Below are 14672 nucleotides of genomic sequence, written 5' to 3'. Positions count from 1 at the left end.
CGCGCTGGCTGTTGAACACGACTGCTCGATACCTAGGCTGAGCAACGCTTGAGCATGTTGCTGGCAGCTCAGTTTGTCTGTTATTTAGTAAATAGACTTTTGACGACGAAGCGGACTGCAAAACTTTTAGATATACGTTGATCTGGACCCACTAAGCCAAAACGTCCTCTTAAATCATACTCAATTTCTAATAAGTTTGTCATTTCACTAGTGCGCCCAATCAGATCAAGCTGTTCTAACAATGCCAACGTACCACAGACACATTCTATATAATAATCAATAACAATCCAACGTGTATAACGCACATCAAACCATTCCATTAGATTGTGATGACTATGAGCTGGACAACGTTTATGTAGAATATGACATATGAGTGCGATTTCTGAGCGCATCAAACGTCAAACGTCGAAACGTACACGACCACAAAGTTTCATCTCGGTATCCAAATTTGTGAGATGTTCACGATATTCGTCTATATATTCACGTATTTTCTGTGAGGATACACGTGACAATAATGGTGCAATATTAAACCCAAGTTACTTTGAGCATTCTAACACAAAACCCCATGATGCAGTCCCAATTTCATAGCCACTATATATATATACGGATCCCAATGCCTACACAATTCAACAAGCGCTTCGAATGTTCATTCGCGGTTTGTACGAAACGCATTGAGATATTTGTATAGCCAATGTGCCAAATCATTTCACGGACTGGAGACGTTGCAAACAATGCTCCACTAAATGTTCAATAATAGTATTGTCATCCTAATGATTATCAGCAAATAAGCAAACAAATGAATACATTCACGTAACTGAATCCTTTCAAGTATATCGTGAGTACAAAGCTTTTTCAGGTGTTCGCAAACTTGCCAAGATTGTAGTCGCGGAAGGCGCATTGAGGTGATTACTTATTATTCGCTCTTCATTTAATCGTTCGTTGTATAATTCACTTCCCACACGAATAGCTGTTTTGAAAGCAGCGTCTGCTATTACGTGTCACTGTAAATGATTGTCATGGTAATCCAGTAGAAGCACAAATTACTCCAGTGTGGTCATGGCATCGCCATATACCTGCAAACATTATAACACCACAAGCGTTCACTACAACATATCGAGTATTGTTTAATGTAAATGCACCCCCCTTGGGCCTGGTTACATATATGATAAAAACGCAGAAAATGCACAGAAACACACGCAACAGGTCTAATCCTGATTACAACTACAATATCGCTCAGCTTAGGCAACTATCCATATGACGTGAAATTTGGTGAACATCGGCTAATTTCAATACATGTCTCCGGTGGTTCCACAGTGGTTTTTAGTGGTGATGGTCGTTTAAAATCAACACAAATAAACACGCATGTACCACATACGCCGACTAACTTAAAATTCTACAAATATAGTTGTGATACATCTGGTGCTTATCTATTCATGCCACCGGGGCCGGCGACACCGTTAGTGGAGGGATTCAAGGGGTTGTGTAGCGCAATATATAGCTTCTCCAACCCAATTGTCAACCTCACCTTCGAGCGGCGAATCCCGTTTCACTAACAGACGAGGATCTGGCGACCCCAAGCTCCTCATGAAACTTGGGGGTGGGGAGGGAGGGATGGCCTGAAGGTTCAATTTGGCCATATAAATCGTTCCCGAGATGGTCGGGCTAGCACCTTAATGGTGCTGTGTTACCGGAGCGTATCGGATCTGTATCCGACAAAGGACCATCACATCGATAACACTCCCCAACGCCTTCGGGGAGTAACCTAATCGCTACAACAACAACAACAACAACAACACCGTTAGTGGATATGGGACCACCGACGGTGCTTGTAGGTGAAGGTCCACTTGAAGCTAGTGTCACCGTCGGTCTTCCATTTGTGGTACATCAAACAGTATTGCGTGGCGGTGCACCTGAATCACAAAATCTAGTATATATTGGACGTATGGGTAATACAGAAATCGCTATGCGTTTCTTGACCAATTAAGAGTGGCGATATGTTTTATACTGATCTCAATGGCTTACAGATGATTAAGCGACGACGTTTAAACCAACTGCCACATCAAGCCAACTACTACCCAATTCCAACATCGGCGTATACTAAGGACGACGAGCTACGTTTAACATTGGTCACTGAACAATCATTGGGCGGCTCCTCACTGAATTCCGGTGATTTGGAAATAATGTAGGATCATCACTTAACGCATGACGACCAACGTGGTCTGGGACAAGGAGTTTGATAACCAACCGGTTATGCATATATCTAGAATTGATTTAGAACGTATATATATATGTTTAAGGCTCTCGGAAATTCAGCCGTCGGATGCATTAACTCCAAATGCACCTTTGGCTTCGCAAACGTTGCTACGTCCTTTGGATAAGTAGATTTTTTATTGAAAATAATGGGCTGGGTGGACAGGCAGCTTTTGGCGAATAACAAAGTGGTGTAGGCAAAGATATATCAATTGCAGGTATAAGAAATCTTCCACCAAATAACAAAATTACCAGTTGTTCGTGATCGTCCTTCAACGGAACCATCACTTAATACAGGAGTTATTGTGCATCGTACGTTTTTATTACAATGTGGTGCAGCTGATCAGCCAACAAGTTTCATTAACCTGAACAAATTGCTAATGTTGGACATTATAATCTTTTTTATAACACAAGTCTAACGCAAAGACTGGATAATATTGACGCAATAAACGTTTGTGCTTTGGATACGCAGGCATACATATTGCAACATCAATAAGTCTAGAAAATCTCGTTTAATGTCTCAAACAATATTTTTTCTGACAAACGCACTCATAAGTTAAGCTTTAATTTAGACAAAAAATAAAGCTCGAATCTCCCATCAATTAAATATATCTCACACCAACAACCTGCAAAAAAAATAAAAGAAACTTCATTAATATCGGCGTCTATGGACATTGCGAAGGTGTGTCCACTGACGGCGCGGTCGACGCCGCAGTTGGAGCATCCCTTTGCGCTGCTGGTACGTACAATAAACAACAAATATACTACAAAGCAAATTATTAGCTTCATATCCTCCGTGATCTCAACGCCAGCAACCTAAAAATAAAAGAAAGTTAATTAATACTATTAAATAAAAGAAATATACATATTTATCATTAATAAAATTAATTCAAAAATTTACAATGTACTTACCCTTTCCTTTGTAACTGTGCCATGGTATTTCAACCAACTTCAACCACGCGTAAAAATGAAAGAATGAGGCAACGGCGCAATGAATCGAATTTACCGTTTGCTTCAATTCTGTGGAATTTGCATTCTATACATAAGTATGTATAAATGTTCGCGAGCATCTTTTTTTTCATTCGTTTTTTCTTTGCAGCTGGTATGCTTATACCAGTGTGCGGACGTTAAATAATGAAATGCTGGTAGTGGTAGATTTTACCAATTTACCAAAAATACTGCCACAGAATAACCGATTTCGGCATGTTATTCGAAAAATTATTCGCAAAACAAAAGGAGATGACAATAGCGCCAAAAGTATTGCGTGCTCATGTACTACTCTTATTTCATAAACAAATTTATTTCTTTCTTGAATTTGTGCACAACTTTGTTCAAATTTGGTGGGGTTGGTTAGTGTAATCGCCTAATGTTAGTTGGTTGTGCTCAGCAATTAAATACGTTTACTAAATGATCGAAGTCTTTGTTTATTCAATGCGAAAATACTGAAATATTGATAGACTTTGGCCCTTGGTGATAGAAGTAGGAAAAAATTAAAACGGGTCAAAAAGTTGGTCCATCTATCAATTAAGTGGAAAAGTCCGTACACTGGCTGTTTGTTTGCTTATACCAATGTAGGCACATATATTTGCTTATTTTTTTTAGTGCTGCGCCAAATGATGCACGCTGGTACCGAAATCACGCAAAACAACAAAGCGGGGTCGGCCTTTTTGACCCATACTGACACCTCGGGCAGTCCGAAAACATACTTACGCACAGAAATAAAGGCAGAAACCTCATTCAAAATTAATTATACCTTCATTCAAAAAACAAAAAAAAAATTTTCTTTTCTTTATTTTTTTGCCGTCGGTACTGGTTGTTTTTGTTTTTGGCTGGAGGGGCAGGACTTGTTGTTTTTCAACAACAAACATCACAAACAGTCATTATAAGGGCTTGGTACAAAAACAATCCGAGTCCCGAAATAAAAGAAACCCGACAGGACAAAATCCCGAAATTGGAAAAAAGTCAACTGTTTCTACCGGCTTAGTGTGCTATATATATACTCGCACACCACAAATTCACCATACCAGCTGTCAGCTGGCCAATAAATACACAACAGGGTTGCATGATACATTTAGCATAATGGTACGTGCAGATGGAACTCGTCGCGGAGAACGCATCGCCAATCTGCAAATTTATGTCAGGTGACCGTAAATAACGCATATCTGCTTGGTAAAAATTGTATTTAATAACATGCTTCGCATATGCCATTTGTTTATCTATCCTAACATACGCTTGTAATAAAAACACCTCCGCTTCACCCAACCAACCTCACGGCCGCTCACCCCGGTACATCCATAAAATGTTGCCTTGAGAGCGATACGACAAGTTAGACGCTGGAACGGAGACCTCGCCCTCTTCTTCCAGCCCAGAAAAACCTAAAAACCTGCGAGTCTGGAACGGAGACCTCTGCCTCTTCGTCCAACCCAGAAAAATCTAAACAAAAAAATGTGAATCTGGAACGGAGACCTCGGCCTCTCCACCCGGAACAAAAAAAAAACAAAGAATAACAAAAATGGTGCCATTCTGGAACGGAGACCTGGGCCTCTACGTCCAGCCTTACTGGCCATCGACTATACATATATTACGTTCTGAATTTCTATATTTAAGAATTATGTATAATTCAATGGCAAGAAATATTCACTTATAACTGTTCATAACCGCTAATTTTTTCATCTTAGCTCAGGTGGCATGCGAAGCAAGTCGGAAAGGATTCCCGGCCATTTTGCGTCGTCAGACGAACTCCTCAATTAGATTAAGTTTAGTGTGTAAGTCTTATATTCATTTTTCTCGTTTCAGCGGAGGTCATTGGCGGAAAACGATGTTGCGTATCGCAAGGGGGGTCGGCATGTTTAGGCAGGATGCCTAACTTTTTCCGCATCTGTCTGCGATCCCCCCAATGCAACCCTGCGAATCGATACTCGAATTAATTTGTAACCACCCACACCATCACCGCCACATGCATGTGCATGCATGTACATGTACGTGTATGTGTGTTTTTTGTCAGCACTCATGCATATGCTGTGTGGGTACCTTTCCCCTCCAAAACGGAGGATTTTGCGGGTCAACGGTTGTAGCTTGCTATACAACCGGCCTCTTGGATTTCAACAGCCGTACAGCTCACATCTGCCGCCAGCGATCGCTGCCGTAATTGTTTGCGTTTATTCAGGTAATATTGTAACTATTGCTAATTTTACTTTTACCCAATAAATCATATATATTATAATGAGAAATCTCGTCTATTTGCTTATTTTCTATTCCATACGCCTATTCCCACTGAGATCGACCCCGGTGCGCCGACCTACCTCCAGGAGCACACGCACCCCGGCCGAACAGTGGGCGTGGTCGTTCTCCGATTTGGCTAATTTGTATTAAGTATATATATAGTAATAGGAGTAACATTCCTGCCAAATTTCATTATGATATCTTCAACGGCTGCGAAGTTACAGCTTGCAAAACTTCTAAATTAATTTAAAAGTGGGCGGTGCCCCACCCATTGTCCAATTTTTTACTAGTTTTATATTCTGCGTCATAAGTTCAACTCACCTACCAAGTTTCATCGCTTTATCCGTATTTGGTAATGAATTATCGCACTTTTTCGATTTTTCGAAATTTTCGATATCGAAAAAGTGGGTGTGGTTATAATCCGATATCGTTCATTTTAATAGCGATCTGAGATGAGTGCCCAGGAAACTACATACCAAATTTCATCAAGATACCTCAAAATTTACTCAAGTTACCGTGTTAACGGACGAACGGACGGACGTGGCTCAATCGAATTTTTTTTCGATACTGATGATTTTGATATATGGAAGTCTATATATATCTCGATTCCTTTATACCTGTACAACCAACCGTTATCCAATCAAAGTTAATATACTCTGTGAGCTCTGCTCAACAGAGTATAAAAATGACACGAATTAGAATAGACCTGTCAGAATATGATTTTGAAGTCATATACAAGCAAGGGAAAATCAATACCAATGCAGATGCACTATCACGCATCAAGATGGATAGTGACATACTCAAATCAATGATTCCAATAAGCAAAAATGAGCAAGAATATAGAAAAGGTATACACATTTTAACTATGAGCAAGGCCGCAAAAGTGAGGGATAATCGAGAAAAAGAAATAGCGCAAGATAATAAGAATACCGGTAGACGCATTAAAGAAGGCATGTCTCATAAGAAACCTGATCAACTTCACATTTGGGAATGCCCATCTTTTAATGACGTGAAGAAAATGAAGAAATTGAAATTGTATGTTGAAAAAGTACTACAATTAAAATAATTAATAATGAAGAGCACTAAATAGTGTGTGAGTTTGTGTGAGTCGTTTACCGCTCTAAACTAACTATTTAGTTATGTCGGTCACCAAACCATCTGAGCTGTACCAATATCAAAAAACCAAGGAAAAAATGTGTTCTCTCAAGTCGGACATTTGGTTCTTGTCCAACTGTAAAAAACAAAAATAATGCCTAAGTTCATCGATTCTTCTTTTAAATGCAAAAGCAAGTGCCTCGTAGGAAAATTATCCATCCAAAAGGCGAAAGTGTATTGGCTGAGCCATTCGTTACAACAAAAGCATGCTCAGCTTCCTTCATGTGAATTGCTCGCGTATAAATTGCATAAATCGTTAGCCAACAATCTATCTTACGTCGTTTGGGAACATTTTATGATTAAGCTAAACGCTAAAACCGACCGATTATCTCGACAACAAATGCTACAAAAACGAATAAAATTAAAAAAGCTGAGTCAAACGAAAAGCCCCAGAAAATTATCGAGTGGGTTCATCCCGAATTTAGTTATCAATAAATCTAATGTGACCTTAAATGAAAATGAAATCAGCCTACTGAACAAAGGCCTAAACTTCGCGTTACCGCAGAAACTTAAACCTATTCAGGACATAATAGTGGATTCTGAATTAGCCCTCCGGAAAGTAGATACGGAAGCAGCAGAAAATGTGCGTTATTGTGTAAAAAAAGCTCTTATGTCGAAATCCAAATCCATACCCAACAACTCATCCCTTTTTCACAAAGCGGTCAAATCGTTAAACGATAAAAATATTTATGTAACAAAAGCCAATAAAGGCAATTGTGTAGTTGTGCTAAACGAAGCTGATTACAACAAAGGTATGATGGAGCTTATTGAGGAAGGAAATTATGTCAAGGTGAAAAATCCTCTCCCGAAGATGAAAAAGCAGGTGATCGAGTGCAGAAAAAAGTATGCGGAAATATTCGGTCATCGTTGGGACAAAAATATGCATAAGTCATACGTCCGTGTGCCTTGCTTATATGGTTTATATAAAGTTCATAAGCCTGGAAACAAATTTCGACCCATTATCGCCGGGTATACCTCACCTATAACAAATATAGCATCATGGTTGAGTAGTTACTTTAAAGAACTCAAGAGTTTCGATAACTTTTCTATAAAAAACTCTCTTGAACTAATCGAAAAGGTCAAAAATATGCAGATAAATCCGAACGAATGCTTTACTTCCTTTGACATAACTTCGTATTTTTCTAAGGTACCGAAAAATGGTGCTTTGGATGCCTTGAAAGTTTGGCTGGATAAACAAAATATCAACCCGTTCATCGCCAACGCTTTATTTCATTTGACCTCTGCGTGTATAAACCTATCATTTTTCCAGCTTAGAGGAGTTTTCTACGAACAAACAGAGGGCCTACCAATGGGTTTAAGCATAAGTCCGTTTCTATGCAATTTGTTCATGAACAGTTTAGAAGAACAACTTATTCAAAGTTCTCTATTCCCACGCTTCTATTGCAGATACGTTGACGATTGCTTTATTATTATGGAGAGTGAAAAAATCGAAGAAACCCTGACTCTATTCAATTCAAAAAATAATGCAGTACAGTTCACATGTGAATATGAATCCAATAATGAGCTACCGTTTTTGGACCTAAAAATAAAACGAGATATCGATGGAAATATCGAATTCGATATATATCGGAAGCCCACCTCGACTGATCGATTTATTCCGATTGAGTCCAATCACCACCTTTCCCACAAATTAGCCGCTTTCAAACAAAAAAGAAAAGGAAAAAATCGTGAGCATCGCGAAAACAAATGGTTATAGCTCCAGCATTATATTGCAAATAATTAAAAAGCACCACAACAAAAAGGAACGAAGGGAGAGTAGTTCATTTTTTGACACAGTGTGCGTGGATGATAAGAAGACTTGGTGTAGCATGACTTATGATCCAAACAGCTTTAATGACTTACAAAAACTTTATAGGCAAGTAAATGCAATGTTGGCCCCAAAAACAACAACAAAGTTAAAATCCCTATTAAAAACAACGAAGGACAGATGTGAAAATTTGGACAAGCCGGGCGTGTATTCAATAACGTGCTCGCAGAAAAACGACGATGGGAATATATGCGGCGCTAAGTACATTGGTCAGTCGTCCCGCACTGTACGAATTCGGTTAAATGAGCATTTAAAATATATAAAGAATATTGACCCGAGAAGTGGAATCGCTGAACATGCTTTATCGAATAGGCACCGAATAAGCGAAGACGATTGTCAAATAATAAAAGCAGAAACAAATAATAGCAGATTAAATATTCTAGAATCTTTACATATATATGTAAACAAAAGTGACTCGGTAAATCGTGATACAGGCCCACTGTATTCGAGTCTATTCGCAGCTCTTCAGTAATGTTTGATGGTTCCGTTTATTGTTATACATACAGACATATATAATTACTTTGTTTTTTGTTCTTGTAACTCTCTTTAACTTGTTACATTGTATTAGCTTTTTCTAAATTCCTTTGTTTGATTTAGTTAAGCTTACTTTGTTTATTTTTATTTTGTTTTGGTTAGTTGATCGTAGCAACTGATGAAGACACTACGTATGTGTCGAAACAATTGTTTTGCTCTTGTATTTTTAATTTAATAAAGACAAAAACAATAAATATATTGTTTAAACGACTTTAAGGTGTATCAATTTTATATTGTCGTGAATGAAGAGCACGTAACTTGTAGCGATGACCCTTTGAATCAAGATTCAATGTTGGAGAAACTACATACTTTACTGAGGAATTCACATATAAAGGAGCTAGACCTTTGTGAAAAAGATTTTATATTTAAAAATATCGATATGAATGCATTTAAAAAGAAATATAATGAGTTAGAAATGAATAAACGCGCGCCAGTAAAAATTTTAATAAACAAAGCTCCAATAGAAATAGAAATTATGATTATGAAATACAAACTGATAGACGAGTACCACTGCTCTAGCATTGCAGGTCATTTAGGAATTCGAAAAACAATTTTAAAACTTAAACATAAATACATATGGAAAACATGAGACAGATGGTCAAAAAATTGATTAATAGCTGCAAAAAATGCACACAGAATAAAGTAGTTAGACACACAAAAGAACCACTTGTAGTGACAAACACACCAACGGCAACATTTGCGACCTTAACGATTGACACTGTAGGCCCTTTGCGCATATCAAACGGCTACAGATACATATTAACAATGCAATGCGATTTGTCAAAATATGTAATAGCACACCCGATTGAAAATAAAGACGCCAAAACTATAGCAACCACTTTAGTCGAACAACTTATCTTAAAACACGGCTTCATTAAAACACTTAAGTCAGACAGAGGATCAGAATTCGTAAATGAACTGATGAATAACGTATGTAATCTAATTAACACTAAACAAATATTTTCAACCCCTTACCACCACCAAACAATAGGAGCACTTGAGAAAAATCATAGAACTCTTATTGAATATTTACTTTCATTCGCCAACGATTATGAATGGGACAAGCGGATATCGTATTACACTTTCGCACACAATACCGCCCCACACGTAGATACCCAGTATTCACCATTTGAATTAGTGTTTGGAAAATTACCCACAATACCAAGCGATAACATAAACAATGTAAGCAAAATTTATGACATTGAAAATTACGCTAATGAGTTGAAATTGAGACTCCAAACGTCCATAAACAACGCAAAAAAATTAATAAGCAATGTAAAGCTAAACAGAAAAACGAAGTGTAACAAAAATGTTAAGACACATAAATTTGAAATAGGTAGATCTCCTGTAGGTAAGAATAGAAACTAAAAAGAAAAATCAAACTCTATACCGTGGCCCGTATACAATTGTAAGCACAAATGGAGTAAACTCCACTTTACAAATTAATGGTAAATATAAGGAACTACATAATAACAATTTAAAAAGGTATTTAGAAATTAGATAAGAACTGCAAGAAATTAGTATAAAAATCCAAACAAAACACAAATGTATTTTCTAACTCAGGAAACAGAAAAATGTTTTCATTATGCAAACGAAATAAGTAGTATGTTTAAGGCTTCTGGAATACATTTTGTATTGAAAGCTCGGTGCATGTCTCACCCTAAAAACTCAAGACTTTTGGACCAGTCTGCCAATAGTCTGGCATTAGGAATGGGTGAAGTTTAATATTTTCGGACCAGTCTGTGATGAGTCTGACCGAAGGAATGAAACAAGGTCTATATTTATCTTGACCTTAAATTTTTACCACCTCTTAAGATCATTCAACAATTCCGCTAGGTGGCGCATATGTTTTTTCGGTTTTTGTTCTGGCTGATCTTCTGGTTTGTGTTCTGGCTAACTTCCGCTAGGTGGCGTATAAGAAAAAGCTTAGTGGTGTATAAGAAAAAGCTTAGAGCTTTTTACCTTTAGCAGAGCTTTGCCGTAAACATGACAGCATATATATATATATCAAGAAACCGCAAAATACATACCGACACAGACACACCCATCCATATACATACATTTAGATAAGGGCTACTTGTCTCAATGTATATAAGTTGGACATCTTTTGAGTAAAAAAATGAGGATCGTTAAATGGGGGACCCTATATTTTTAAAGGGCCGTAAATTTTTAAATGTCTCCTCATATTTCTAATGAGTCCAAGACTTTACCCGAGCCGTTTTAAAGAGTCCCATAGATTTCTAATAGAGAGACTGCTCCCCATTCCCCCCACCCCCACACCAATATGTATCGGTTCATTGTACAGAGTTGACACTTGTTTCAATTGAATCGCTATTAAATTATTAGAAAATTTGCTTAGACTATGGAAATTTGGTTTTGCTATTAAAACCCTAGTAACTAATTTTTTCCTATCTCTTCCCCCAATACTAGTATTTTCCCAATCTTGTACTAATATTGAAGGAATTTATTGGTTTGAGAGCAAAAAAGTATTCCATTCACATCGATCAAGAAGAAAAAGCGATTAAAAAAATTAAGGGTGTTAAACGACGTGTTACTCTCAAACTTTCTGCAAATGATTTTAAAAGATGTTTATTTTTGTTTTTTTTTAAAGGGTGAGAATAAGACGAAGAAGAAGAAAAGTAAGTATATAAATACATTGTTTTTCAATTTAAACCTCATTTTAAATTGACGTAAACAAAGGGATATATCACAATGAAGTTTAAATTTTATATCTCATTATTATTATTATTATTATTTGTTTTCAAAACTACCTACGGTGCACCATTTTGGGAAAACCTAGATAGAAATGTGCTTGCGATAAACCAAAACTCGAAAAGTATTCAATTTAATTTAACATTACCCAATAGTAATTATGTTTTATCAATCAATATTTCATTATTATCACTAAAACAAAATGAGCCTCTTTTATCTAATGACGAAGAAGAAATTGAACTGTTGCCAACGATACCATTATTTTCACCATCCACAACAATCGCACCATCGTCTAAAAATGATTTTTCAACGGAAGGGAAGCCTATGAGAACTTTTACTATAGATGAAGCTATAGAGGCATTTCGTAGAGAGCTTTTTGAAAAGGAATCTAATATTGGAGGAATCATTTAAGCAAAACAAGCATTTTATCGACATTTTAAATTGGAATATGATAATTTTGATCTACCAATTCGTTGTACTTATGATAGTACATACGTGGAAAAAATGTTGAGTATCAAGTGCTTTGAATATCGTGAAATTGAAACTGAACGAGTTCTAAGTAATGGTGATATTGAAAATATTATAGCCCAGGATACTTCATTTAAAAGACCACATATAGAAATAATTTATGTGAAAAACTATAGACACACATATCATATGATTTCATTGTATAATGTGACTCACACGTGTATAGATAAAAATAAAAAAAACCGATATGAAATTAGATAATTTAATAAACTTTTTTACTTATTTACCTGTTTCACTTAAGTTATGGAACAAGTTATCCCTATAATCAATTTATGAATGGAGAACAAAATATAAACAGCTTTAGAAATTTTGAAAATAGTAAACAGATTAGTTTTGAATACAATGTTCCAAACATTTCATTACGTTTAAAAATAAATGTAGCAATTCAATTGTTAGATCACAGTTTTCCTGAGCTCAACCCCTCATTATTAAAAACAACATCAATAACAACAACAACGCTGAGCCCTGGGGGATCTTTTATACCAACGATCCGCGATCAAAGGAGTGAGTCACATAGTGTGCAAAAAAGTGAATACACCATTCTAGGGGCTATTGACAATTTTAAAGAATTATTAGTTCAAAAGGAAAAGAGAATAGGAGGCATTTTTGAAAGCCCAGAGGTTTTTTATAGACATTTCAATTTAGTTTACGATAATTGTGAAATACGAATTAAATGCTCTTATTACAGCAATTATATACAGCGTACTTTAAATATCTATTGCTTTAAATTTCCAGAAGACAATACGGAGACATTACATAGACGAGAAGCATTATATGAGCACACTTCGTACGATATAAATCCAACAATAATTCATGTTGATCGTTATTATCAAACATTGCATATGAAGGTTCAGTAATCACAAACATGTCATCGTCGTCGTTGTCGTCAGCAGCAGTATACATATTTAATTTTCTGAAACAATTTAAACATATTTTACCTGAAGAGCAGAGGAAAAGAATTTTCGAAACTCATTCAAAAATTGAGTATAGAGATAAATTAAGTAAAATAAAAAATCATTTCGGTGAACATTATGAAAACTGTGTTTGGTGTAATTCTAATAGCACAGATGGTCCAGACACTTGCAATTGCTCACACCTAGAGCGTCTGGATGAGAAAGCCTACAAAATTATGAACACTTACACAAAATATTTATAAAGTAGCTCTAAGCAATATGGATGATAAGCGAATTATACGAGAAAATCATATTGATACTTATGCTTATGGTCATTTCGAAATCTTATAGTAGTACTTTACTGTAATTCATTTAAGAAAAAAATAATAAACAATTTATATTTTATATAACTTACTTTTATTAAATAAAAATTTTAAACATAATTGATCACATATTACTGTGTTGTATTTTTCTTTCTGCTCATAATTGTAATGTATTGGTGACTTCAGATAATTAATCAGTTCAATCGGTGGCTGTAAATTTCCAAAACTATCAAAATATTCTTTTTAGTTTTTCTTAATACTTTCATGATCTTATCAAGATTTGCTAATACAGTCATATGATTATTTGACATGATTTTAAACGAGCGATCGAAAAGATCTGTTATCTATTATATGTGTATCTGATAAGAATCTGCTAAATCTGTTACCTATCAGTTGTGTATCTGATAAGAATCTGGTCTTATATCAAGTTTTACTTATTTTGAACTGTTATATATTAAACATGACTCGGGGTTTGCTAACAAGGTCAGTGTAACTTTTAATAATGTAACCGGTAATTTCCTTGTACATATTTGTAGTGAAGATCTCTTCTAATTGAAAAAATGTGTTATCTATCAGCTGTGTATCTGATTAGAGTTTGCTAAATCTGTTACCTATCAGTTGTGTATCTGATAAGGATCTGGTCTGCTATCAAGTTTTACTTATTTTGAACTATTATATATTAAACTTGACTCGGCGTTTGCTAACAAGGTCACTGTAACTTTTAATAATGTTACCGGTAATTTCCTTATACATATTTGCTGTGAAGATCTGATGCAGGTACACAAACTTACAAACTAATATGAAGATAAACAAAATGTTTAGTCTTCATATTTATTTGCGGTTTTGTGGAATTGTCACATGCATATATATATACACTATCATACCCGTCAGACCTTGTTCTGCCCTAAATTTGGTCTATCTCCATACATTTTAATAAGCTTTTTCCGTCTAGCTCTTTGATATTCCTATTACACACGCATTCTAGGGGTATCCGGGCCCATATCTTGAGACCCTAGTCACCCAGGGGTATAAAAATTACTCTGTACTAAAGTACTCATCAACAGCTTCAATATGATACCCATAATGTAAAAGCACATCCTAGTGTTACCCTGATGCACGTTTTGGCCTATATCTCGAAATCCTTCACCAATAGGTTTGAAAATTACCCTGTACTAAAGCACTCGCCAACAGCTTTCATTCGTTATCCATATTCTAGAAACACATTCT

At 36.0% G+C, this 14672-nt stretch overlaps 1 pseudogene; it reads left to right on the top strand.

Annotated features, from left to right (window-relative positions):
• Nucleotides 1-369: 369 nt before the first annotated feature.
• On the top strand, nucleotides 370-2746 carry LOC137234800 (alpha-mannosidase 2-like; annotated as a pseudogene).
• The last annotated feature ends 11926 nt before the right edge of the window (nucleotides 2747-14672 follow it).

Source organism: Eurosta solidaginis, chromosome X (genome assembly GCF_040869045.1).
Source record: "Eurosta solidaginis isolate ZX-2024a chromosome X, ASM4086904v1, whole genome shotgun sequence".
In the NCBI taxonomy this organism is placed as follows: domain Eukaryota; kingdom Metazoa; phylum Arthropoda; class Insecta; order Diptera; family Tephritidae; genus Eurosta; species Eurosta solidaginis.
This window is presented reverse-complemented; position numbering and strand designations above follow the sequence as displayed.